This window comes from Salvia hispanica, chromosome 3 (genome assembly GCF_023119035.1).
Source record: "Salvia hispanica cultivar TCC Black 2014 chromosome 3, UniMelb_Shisp_WGS_1.0, whole genome shotgun sequence".
Taxonomy (NCBI): Eukaryota; Viridiplantae; Streptophyta; class Magnoliopsida; order Lamiales; family Lamiaceae; genus Salvia; species Salvia hispanica.
The window spans coordinates 51,410,140-51,421,278 of record NC_062967.1 but is presented as its reverse complement, the minus strand read 5'-3'; the positions used below and the strand labels follow the sequence as shown (position 1 = coordinate 51,421,278).

The following is an 11,139-nucleotide window of genomic DNA, read 5'->3' as shown; positions in this document are numbered from 1 at the left end:
TAAAAATTGCCTTTCGACCCTCGGCTTTATTAAGTGCGCATGTCTGGGCAGGACCCCATCATTCTTCGCTTTAAGAGCATACTTACATAAATCATCTTTGCCATAGAATCACAAAACAACAATAAATGGAATAAGATACAGCATCTAAGTGCACAATTCAATCGTTACACAAGGACGAGGCTAACCGCTTGTTCAATGTGAGATTGGACCTTGTATAATAACCAGCCAAGGCTCTAAGATGAACAACCTAATACAACACCAAAATTTGAAAGTTAGCATGGTAATGAGAGTAAAAAAGTTGTGAATCTTGAACTGCTTGCAATCCTGCTTACCTAGAATACTTGTATGTTTTGTTCGTCTGCTGCACCGTTGTCTGTACCATGCCAAATTTAGCATTAGGCATCCTCACAATTCTTCAATCTTAAAGCAAATTAGGAAGTGAAAATATTAGCTAATCCATATGAATTCATCTCCTTTTCCGTTTCACATTCCAAATATTAGGCCCAAAATTAGGAGAATAAATGTCGAACATTTGATTCGCATCAGATATGAATTGGATTTTATCAAAATTATACTCCTTCCATCATTCACATCTCTTTAATGAGGTGCGCCAATGAGAATGGGCCAAATTCATTTCTACTTTGATTTTTATTTCATAATAATTCTAAATTCCTCCAAATTTTCATACTTCTTCGTCCCATGGGCAATGGGTATGGCACGTGAATTAAGACAAAGCATTGCAGCATTATCTCTACCATGCCAATTTGCAACTACAAAGTAGCAATTGTGTAGTTTGCTCCACTCAAATACCAATCCATGGCAATGAAGGTTCAATGTTTCTATCCTCAAGCAAATGCGATGTCAAGTATATATCAAATCTTCCTTTAAACCGGTGGCTTTAATGCCTAATTATTCTAATATACACTTGAGAATAATCACAAATAAATTGAAACAGAAGAGAAGTTTAGCCAAAAGTTAGTCTATTGGTTCAAGAATTAAAGGGAAAATAGCCCCCAAAACCACAGATTAATAGAGAATTAGTAGTAACTAATAGTAACATGACATTAAAAGATTTCAAAAATAACATCAACATAGTTCTATGATGAAACTTGATGAAATGATTTGAGTTTGTTGTTGGAGGGCAATGCATCATCAACATCAAGTGGTTTAGTGGATGAGTGAAACTTGATCAAGACTACCTGAACGAGTTCATGAGTAAAATGATGAGGCCACCAGTAGCGGTGCTTGAATTTGCAGGTAAGTTGGAGCGAGAATGCGAATGCAATGTAATACACTGAGATCCTCTGGGAGGGGAAAAGGATGATCGTCAAATTGGCGCCGCTTATGAGCCGGCGTAGATCGAAGCTTGTTTGCAACAAATTCCGCGATATCTAAAGTATATTTATATGACCAATTTCCCTGTGCTCTCTCTTTACCATAATCGCAAACGCCTCACCGCTGCTCTTTACAACCCTATACTTCTTAGTACAGCGAAGTTGATCGGAAATCCATTGCCGAGCTGAGCCGACACGGGGATGGAGCGGCGGTTTTCTGCCGGAGAACCCCTTCTTCTCCTCCATTATGTTTAACCTAATTTCTTCAAAATTTGGGGATTCTGTTATAACTGAAAATTTGGGGATTTTGTAATTCAATTATATAAATATAATCAAGGCTATAATTAGACTTAAAAAGAGAAAGAAATCAATTTAAATTAAGAAAAAGTCGGATGCATAATATTTACGGAAAGATTTTTTTCTGCCTCCATTATGGAGTACTTATTTTTTGACATGATTAGAATAAAAGTATAAATAGAAAGGAGACAAAAATGGATTTTAAAATAGAATTGGATTTATGGGAAAAGTTACACTCCCCTTTCCACGAAAATAGAGCATATTTAAAAAATGAAAGTTTTCAACAATTTCTCTCTTACTAATAATATGAATATTATATTCTACTAAAACTTTTGTATTCTTCTTCTCCATTTGTTTAACCTAATTTCGAATGAAGTTGAAAATTGGGGATTCGGAATAAAACAATCAAAGTTACAAAATCAATTGAAATAAATTTAAGATAATTGGATCGTAGATCAGTTTAAATAGATCATAAATCAATCAAAGATAATCTAAGTCTAAAATAGATCATTGGAAATAGTACAAAATAAATGTGAAAGGAGAGCAAAAATGGATTACAAGTTAGATTGAATTTAATAGAAAACGTAGCTTCACACAATTTTATTCTCCATATGCCCCATATCAAGTGATTGAATATTTCTCGGCATGTGATTGATGAAAATGATAATAAATGATTAAAACAGAGAGCAAGTAAAGTAATTAATAGAATAATGTATATATTCTATATTATTCTATGTCTTACTTTATTTTCTCTCCACTTTATTTATTATCATTTTTATAAAACAACGGCAAAAAGAAATCAATCGCAGCTGGGAAGGAGTGAGTATTTGATAGTAATGGGATTTTATCAAATAAAAGAAAATTATACTAATTTCTTAGAAAGAGATGAAAACATATGTAAATATAAATAAACAAAAAAATCAATAAAAATACTAGCAATATAATGTTCTCTCTTCCGTGCCATATTTATTAAATTAATTTATTTTTATCAAATTGATGAATAAGGAGAGGTTTGACGTAAAGTAGACACTCAATCTATCTTCTGCTTATAATTAAACTCCATGCATGGAGTTTAATTATATATGCATATGATTTATTTCGATTCTCTTTTCCTTTCTTTTCTTTTCTCTTTATGATAGTGAATAATTGCAAGGGAGGAAATTAAATTTGTGTATTCGTAGTTTTATGGTTTTACCCAGACTGTAGGCATAGGTCTCGCTCGGTCCAGACGAAATTAATCTATGCAAGCAAGCAAGTTAGTAAACAAAAAAAAAATGTTGTGATATTTTACTGATCCGAAAAGAAAATTACAATTATTTTTTACGATAATTAATCCAAAATATGAGTATGTTATAAATGATAGTAATAATAATTAATTTAGATGAATTTACTGATTTGTGACTTATTTGATACTGATGAGTATTTTAGAGTATGTGATTCCGTTCACACAAGATATCAAGTTTAATTAATTAACTCTAATAATACTACGATACTGCAAGATTACAGCGTCGTTAGTAGTATTTCAAGTGTCGATCCACAGGGAGGTAAAAGATTGTTTAAAACTTATGAAGTTAAAAAGATGTAACATAAGGATTTGATTTTTGGTTTTAAAAGATTCAGACAAACGAAAATAAAAGATTAACGATTTCTCAAACGGAAAAGCATGTCACTCCAAGTTGCTCAATAGACTTGTATATTTCTACATCTATCAAAAGCACAAATTTTGGGATTAATTCATCAACCTAATCGCTTGCACTGAACATGTTTGCGACGTATAGTTCACAGTCAGCTGAACACTTGTTCCATGAACTAATTTTCAATGTTTATAAACTCCTGCGGAAGCGCGGGAGAAATAAACATCTACTATATAAACTTACATAATCCGTTGTCAAATTATCCTCTGAACAATTCAAATTCAACAACACATCAATTGATTAGTCCATCCGAGTCTATGTTAAAGAGACGATAAACAAGGATTAAACATCTATAACGATAGAGGCCTCTAAAGTGATAGAATTAAACATTAAACACATCAACGATGTCAAAACGTGGATTCAAAGGTGTAGAAACATTCACACAAGCCTAAATCACTACTTGGAGCAACATTGAGAGTTTAGCCTAAACACATGATAAACATCACGATGAAAACCATAGGAAGCATGCTCTCGTTGAGTGGAATTGAGATTTGGAGACGGATAGTCGGAATGTTGGCCGGAATTTCTTCCTTCTCTTCTTCCTCCTCCCTTTCTCTCTTTTCCCCTCTCACTTTTCGTCCCAGGAAGTCTCTCCTCCTCCAAAAACCGCCCATAAACCAATTTGAACAATGAAATTCGGCAGTTATCGAGAAAAATGCCCGGCCCGGGCGAAATGATGAAAATCCGGGCATTTTGTATGCCAACCCGGGTGTTTCCACTGGACCCGAGCGTTTTTTATGCCGAAAACGTCCGACCCGGGCGTTTTTGCCGGTTTTGACTGCTTCTCGCAACCTTCATCAAACGGTCATAACTTCTTCATCCGAGCTCCGATTGAAGCGTACAATATACCCACGCGAAGATATTTCAAAGACGAAGATAATGATAGTAAGATAAAAGAATTTTCACACCATCTTGATAGGCAACGAACAGTTTCAATCAGACCTCACTCCACATGTACATCTACCAACTAATATATAATAATTATTCCTATCATTTACTATAATATATTCATATTTTGGATTAATTATCGTAAAAAATAATTGTAATTTTCTTATTGGGTTAGTAAAATATGTTTGACCCCATTCCAATCTTCCACTAATCTTGACATAAATCACAACATTTTTTTTTACGAACTTGCTTGCATAAGGTAATTTCGTCTGGACCGAGCGAAACCTATGCCTACAATCTGTGGATTAGCCGATTATGGAAAACCAAACAACTACGAATACACAAATTTAATTTCCTCGCTTGCAATTATTCACTATCATGAAATTGTCTTTGTTTAGATATCTTAATCAAACTCTTATCGGGTCAGATAGGCAAAGCGAACTCTTATCGGGATAGTTCGAAATTCGAATATATGATTATCTAAATTTATTAGTCATAGAAATTGACCATGGACACATGTGATAAAGAAAAGAAAAAAGAATCGAAATAAATCACATGCTTGGAGTTAAAAATTACTCTCTTCGTCTCTGATTAATTATCACTCTTTGACCAGACACGAGCTTTAAGAAATGTAAAAAAAAAATTGATTGAAAAAGTTAGTGGAATGTGGTACCCACATTTTTATACTCCTTATGTCCCCCAAAATTCGTCACCATTTGACCCGGCACGAGTTTTAAGAAATGTAATCAAAAGTGAGTTGAAAAACTTAGTGGCATGTGGGTCCTACTTTTATATATTAATTTAAAAATAAAATATGAGTGAGAATGCGTTAGTGGAATGTGGAGTCAATTACCAAAAATGGTAAAATTGAAAGGTGACAAATTTTTAGGAACGGACGAAAAAGTAAATATGTGACAAATTTTCAGGGCCGGAGGGAGTATTAGTTTTAGAATAAAATGTGAGCGAAGTGAGTTAGTAAAATGTAAGACTTACTATTTTTGGTAAAAATAAAGTGTGACAATTATTGAGGGACGGACTGAAATGGAGAATAGTGACAATTAATCGGGGATGAAGAAGATACTATAGATTGATTGTCTACTTCACGTCAAATTTCAACATTAAAGTGTACCTCTCCTTATTCATCAAAGTATACATTAATTTAATAATATAGCACGGAAGAGGGAACTCGTTATTTTATTGAATTTTTGATTTGTTTTGTTTAATTATATTTATTTACATAGGGCATACTATAGTGACACCTTAATTAAAGTGACAATGTAACACCATTTATAGCCATCGGATCTTCTATATAGATGGCTGAGATTGAATTGTAGAAATAGAGTACGGATTGCTTGGGTGTTCACAATTTGTTGCTTACAAGGATAATTATGTCTTTTTCCTGAAATTAAAACCGATACGGAATGGAAAATCCCGGTAAATTAGGGCGTTGATTCATATTCTCTTCCAATAGCAATAACTCCCTCCAACTACTTCAAAACTGAATCCATTTTCTCTCCCCAATCGACCTATCTCTCTCCAAATCTCCCCATCAGCGATTTCTGCTGCTCATCGTTACTGTCTGCGACTGCTCCAGTAGCGATTTCTCCAAGTTCGCGCTTGAAAGTTTTTATTAACGGGAAGTTTGCCTCCACTCCATGCGACTGCTCGATTTGTTCGATTTTACGTCTTTATTTCTTAGTCTAACTGCTTAGTGATTACTTAGGTTCTATTGCATAGTGATTATTGTGCTATTGCTTTTTTTTAGGATTGATTATCACCAACATCCCTGCTAAATTCATTAAGCTTATTGTTTATGTTGATTGGTCCTTGTTTCTATTGTTCCCTAATTTGCTCCATTCCATATCCGACTATGCTGCTTTGCATATTCTAAATTCCTGGGTTCTTTAATTGATTGATACTGAATCAGTTTTTGGATTGCATTTGTATGAATCATTTGCTTACGTTTTTGGATGAAACCTTTGCTTACGTTTTTGCGCCAGCACTTAGTGTGAATTCTTGATTCTGGATTGCTTCATTCCATATCCGACTAATTGCTTACGATTTGTTGAGCATTAGGAATTGCTGGTTTTAATTGTGTTGGTTGCTTGTTAGAAAAAGATTGAGTACACTTTTTAGTAACGGGATCCCAATGGGATTCATACATATTAATAACGCGTTATTAAGCCTTGTTAAATGCTTTGTTGTACTGTAATGCTTGCTTGTTGTGCTACAGACAGAATTGAGATGTGCTTGGTTCTGTTTTATTCTTTGTTTGGTTGTCATCTAATTTTTTATGTTTGCTTATTATTGACTAACTACTTGCTTGTTCCGAAGTTAATTATGCTTGTTCTAAAATAAAACCTTTTTTTAGTTTTATTTAATTTATGAAATTAATTGATGTGTATGCATTTTTTCAATTTTGTATTTCACTATATGCAATTTTTTTATTCAGCTTATGCTCTAATTGCTTGATGAGCTTGTGGTGAATTGCTTGATTAAACATTATGGATTGCTTTATCTGCACTTAGGCAATAAATAATATTGAATTGCTTCACTAAGTTTGATTAAGTTTATGCGTTAATTGCTTGACGAGGCTGTGGTGAATTGCTTGATTAAACATTATAGAATGCTTTATCTACACTTAGGCAAAAAATAGTAGTGAATTGCTTCACTGCGTTTGATTAATTGATTGTCCACATAATACAGATTGCTTGCTTAGAATCAAATTCCAAAACTGAAATGAATTGTTTGATTAGTGAGTGATAATTGCTTATGTTGTCCAATTTGTGTGCTTGCTCGCGGATGTCAATCTTTCTTATTCATTTGAAAGTGCTTCATGTATAGTCGCGAAGATACTGTTTGTTTTGCTATTGGCTTTACATTTTATCGTCACTATTGCTTGGTTATTGCTTTTGGTCCACTATTTTATCATAATTGCTTGTTTTATTATGTACAATTGCTTTATAATGGTGGTTGCATAAATTGTTTCTTGTTTAGTTTTAAATTTTTCATGATTCTGTATTCAATAGTCTACTTGTTTTAGTCGTGCAATGCAGTACTCACTTTTACAATGGTTAAAGGCACCCAAAGAGCCTGAGGAAGAGGAGGACCGAAGAAGTCAATCTGTTGAACCTCACAGAGGATCCGAGCGTCATTCCGATGGATATGAACCTCATGAGTTGATTGATAATTTGTTTTGTTTAAATATGGATGGATAGTTTGATGGTTTTTTTGGTTTAACTAACTCTTCGTTCGTGATGGTTTTTGATTTGTTTCATACTATGATGTTTTTAGACTTTCGTTGACCTTGGTTTTATGGTTTGGCCATGTGTTTTTTTAGCATTAATCATCATCTGGATCTATGCAAAAACATAAGCGTTAATAGCAGAGGGTGATGCATTTTTAACGCAACTATTACTAAAATGAAATAGAGTGCAGACCTTCCTCTGTAAAGAAGAAATAACCAATAGACAAGCAAACTACCTATTATCACACGACAATGAAATTGAGTGCTCTAGGGAAACACTACATGAATACAATACAATATACGATGAATAACTTTGCAGATTTGGGAATGCAATAAGTAGTTCAACAAACCCAAAACCGTTCTAACAAATGCAACTAGAACAATCAGAACCGAACAATGATATAAACAAGGAAAACAACAAAGTATTACTCCTAGCTAAATAATGTCTATGTTTTTCTCCCCTTTTCAGGCTGCAATTCCTACATTGTGACCCAGTTCTTGATATTTCGTGCATCTACACAATGGTTTAGTTAGCAACTTCATTGGCTTCTTTCTCTGCTACACCAACTGGTTGGCCAAACTGTTGCCCGAACCTCGAGTCTTCACAAATGCAATTTTAACACACATCTGCAATTGTGAGTACAGAAAAAAAGCAATGCGTAATATATAACCAAGCAATCTGATATTCAAAAAACATGTTACACCAAAAATGAATTGGTTTCGCCGAAAGGTTGTAGGAGGCAATTGGAGATTGTTGATGGCTTTTGCGGTGAGTGGGGGTACGAGTTTATGTTGAATGAATTTTATATATCTCCGAAGAGATTTGCGAGAGAGAAAATAAGGAAAATAACGTGATTGAAGGATGGTGAATGACCGCTGAAACGTGACTCTCGAAAATACCCTTTCTCAATTTTTTTCTTTATTTTTTATATAATTTCACTTGCCATGTGGCAGGCTTAGAGCAGCCCGATTTTTATATCTAATGGCAACAATTGGTGGTATAGTGTCATCCAAATTAGCGTTGTCATCTTAACATTTCCCTATTACATATCTCTTTCTACGAAATTAGTTCTTTTTCTTTATTTTATTGCCTTTTATTTACAAATAGTAGGAAATGGTAGTAGTAGTATAGGAAAATTTGGTATGCATGTGTCGCTTTCACTTTTTTGGTAACACCAAATACTACTCCCTAAACTCCTATAAAAGATGGAAGAGAAAGGAAAAAAAGAAGAAGAAAAAAGGTGTGCCGCCGCAACCATTAAATTCAACCAACAAACTCTCAACTGATTTGCGATTTCATTCACAAAATATCGCAATGACGATTTCGAACGCGGTGGTCGGGAATTTGACGACGATTTACCTCTTTGATCACCACCACCATGAAATGTGCCGCGGTGGCATCTGCTGAGGTCCGGTTCCGCCTCCCTCACCACCATAATCTCTCATTATTCGTCAATTATACGAAATGGATCATTTTTGGACCAGAATTTCTCCAGATTTAATATTTGCATACACTATTGTTATGTGTACATATTGGTGGAAATAAAAACACTTGTACTATTTTCTTAGAACTATGTTACTTTAGGAAGGATGTTATTTTTGAAATCTTTTAATGTCATGTTACTATTAGTTACTAATTCTCTATTAATCTGTGGTTTTTGGGCATTTTCCCTTTAATTCTTGAACCAATAGACTAACTTTTGGCTGATCTTCTTTTCTGTTTCAATTTATTTGTGATTGTGTATATTAGAATAATTGGGTTTAAAGGAAGAATTGATATATTCTTGGCCTTGCGCCTATTTTAGTTGCTCTGTATAATTTATGATAGATAAAGAGAACAAGGCACGAATGGGGTTGATCCTGATTCTTGTTTGACTCGTAGCATCAATTACCCTAAAGAGAACACCAATTACTTTAATGTCTCTTCCACGACTCGTAACATCTATAAACATGAAAACACTTTAGAATATGGATGAAAGTTGAATGAATTCGGCGTGACCATGTAAATATTGGGTGGAAACGGTTGGAATCGACGTGAAACATGGATGATGGAATCGAAGTGAATGACGCCATGATCGAGGGTGGAAACTCGAACGATAAGTCGATAAGATAAATCGAAAACGAGCACGAATGGGGTTGATTCTAATTCTTGTTTAACTTTTTCTTGTTTATTGAAAATCTTATAGCATCTTGTGCATCAGTATGCATGTGTGGCACACTGAGCTCCAAGGTTTTCTTCAAATGGGGTTTGATCCCGATCCCTCCGGTAGCATGGGGCGTAGTGGTAATTACAACCCATCACACTTCTTGACGTGATACAAACTCGTCTTTCTCTATCAATTTCTAATCATCGTGTTTTTTAGGGCCGTTGTGAAAAATGGATCTATATAGCCTATGAATGAGAATAAAGTGTTTGTCAAAAAAAGAAAATGACTCAACTATCTTAAGACAACCCAGAACAAAATACGACTCGACTATATCGGTGCGGAAAAAGAACATGACTCGACTAAACAGAAAAGAAAATTAAGTGTTTTTTTATTGTTTTTCCGCAAAGATGCTTGAAAATATTTGCTCCAAAACAAGCGGTTTTTTTTTTTTTTTTTTTTTGTAGTGCGTTTTCATCTCTTTCTAAGAATGCATGCCTGAGAATGGAATGTTGCAGTTACCTATCATTGTATCACAGAATATTCGCATGTTCATGATATTCAATCATAAAAGTGGTGGACTAACACCCCCCTCAACGTATAGTCGAGAAGTATCATTCAAATACTATCAAATACTGCCATATGAAAGTCCAATAGTAAGTTCTCCAGCTCCAATGCTCTATATATGGAGTTTGGAATTCTGATTTATTCATCTCTTTCTAAGAATGCATGCCTGAGAATGGAATGTTGCAGTTACCTATCATTGTATCACAGAATATTCGCATGTTCATGATATTCAATCATAAAAGTGGTGGACTAACACCCCCCTCAACGTATAGTCGAGAAGTATCATTCAAATACTATCAAATACTGCCATATGAAAGTCCAATAGTAAGTTCTCCAGCTCCAATGCTCTATATATGGAGTTTGGAATTCTGATTTATGGACAAGTTTTGTCAATAAATACTATATATCTAGACTGTTAAAATTAAAATATGCAGATATATCTAAAAATAAATGATTTTATTGTTATATCAGTAGTACTATTAATTTTGTCAAATTAATTTTGATTTTGACTTTCACGATACAATTGCAAGATATTGAAAAGTGATGATTTTGTATTTCCATTTAAAATTCAGGGATTAATCAAAAAACAATGAAAAGTTAATGAATACTCGTAATTATTAACCAATAAGTAATAACATCAGATTGTTTAGTTCCGGCTAAATCCGAGATAAGAAAATAAATTTTTAACACATCTAAAGGCCTATGTAACTGACATTTTTTTGTCCCACATAAGTTTTCAAAATTCGTATTAACACATAGTAGTTTTCAATGTATAGATCCAGACATCCAGACACCAGACATGTACAAACTTTATTCTTCACCTTTAATCACAGAATAGTTTGTTTGAAAGCCAAATTCATGAAAAATTTAAGCATATTGTAGACAACACCAAAACACAATCTAGTTAGTCAGATATGAAAGCTGTAAACAGGAAAGGACATTTCAATGTTTTTTAAAAAATTCGGGAA

At 33.9% G+C, this 11,139-nt stretch overlaps 1 long non-coding RNA gene across 2 annotated transcripts; it reads right to left on the bottom strand.

Annotated features, from left to right (window-relative positions):
* LOC125210703 lies at nucleotides 1–1,591 on the bottom strand. Of its 2 annotated transcripts, none has more exons than XR_007174399.1 (3): nucleotides 1,200–1,591; nucleotides 333–420; nucleotides 1–247 (listed from the first exon to the last, which is right to left on the bottom strand). It is a non-coding gene; the product is annotated as an uncharacterized LOC125210703 (long non-coding RNA). The 2 variants fall into 2 exon arrangements; XR_007174398.1 differs by having other exon boundaries at nucleotides 333–373.
* Nucleotides 1,592–11,139: the final 9,548 nt, after the last annotated feature.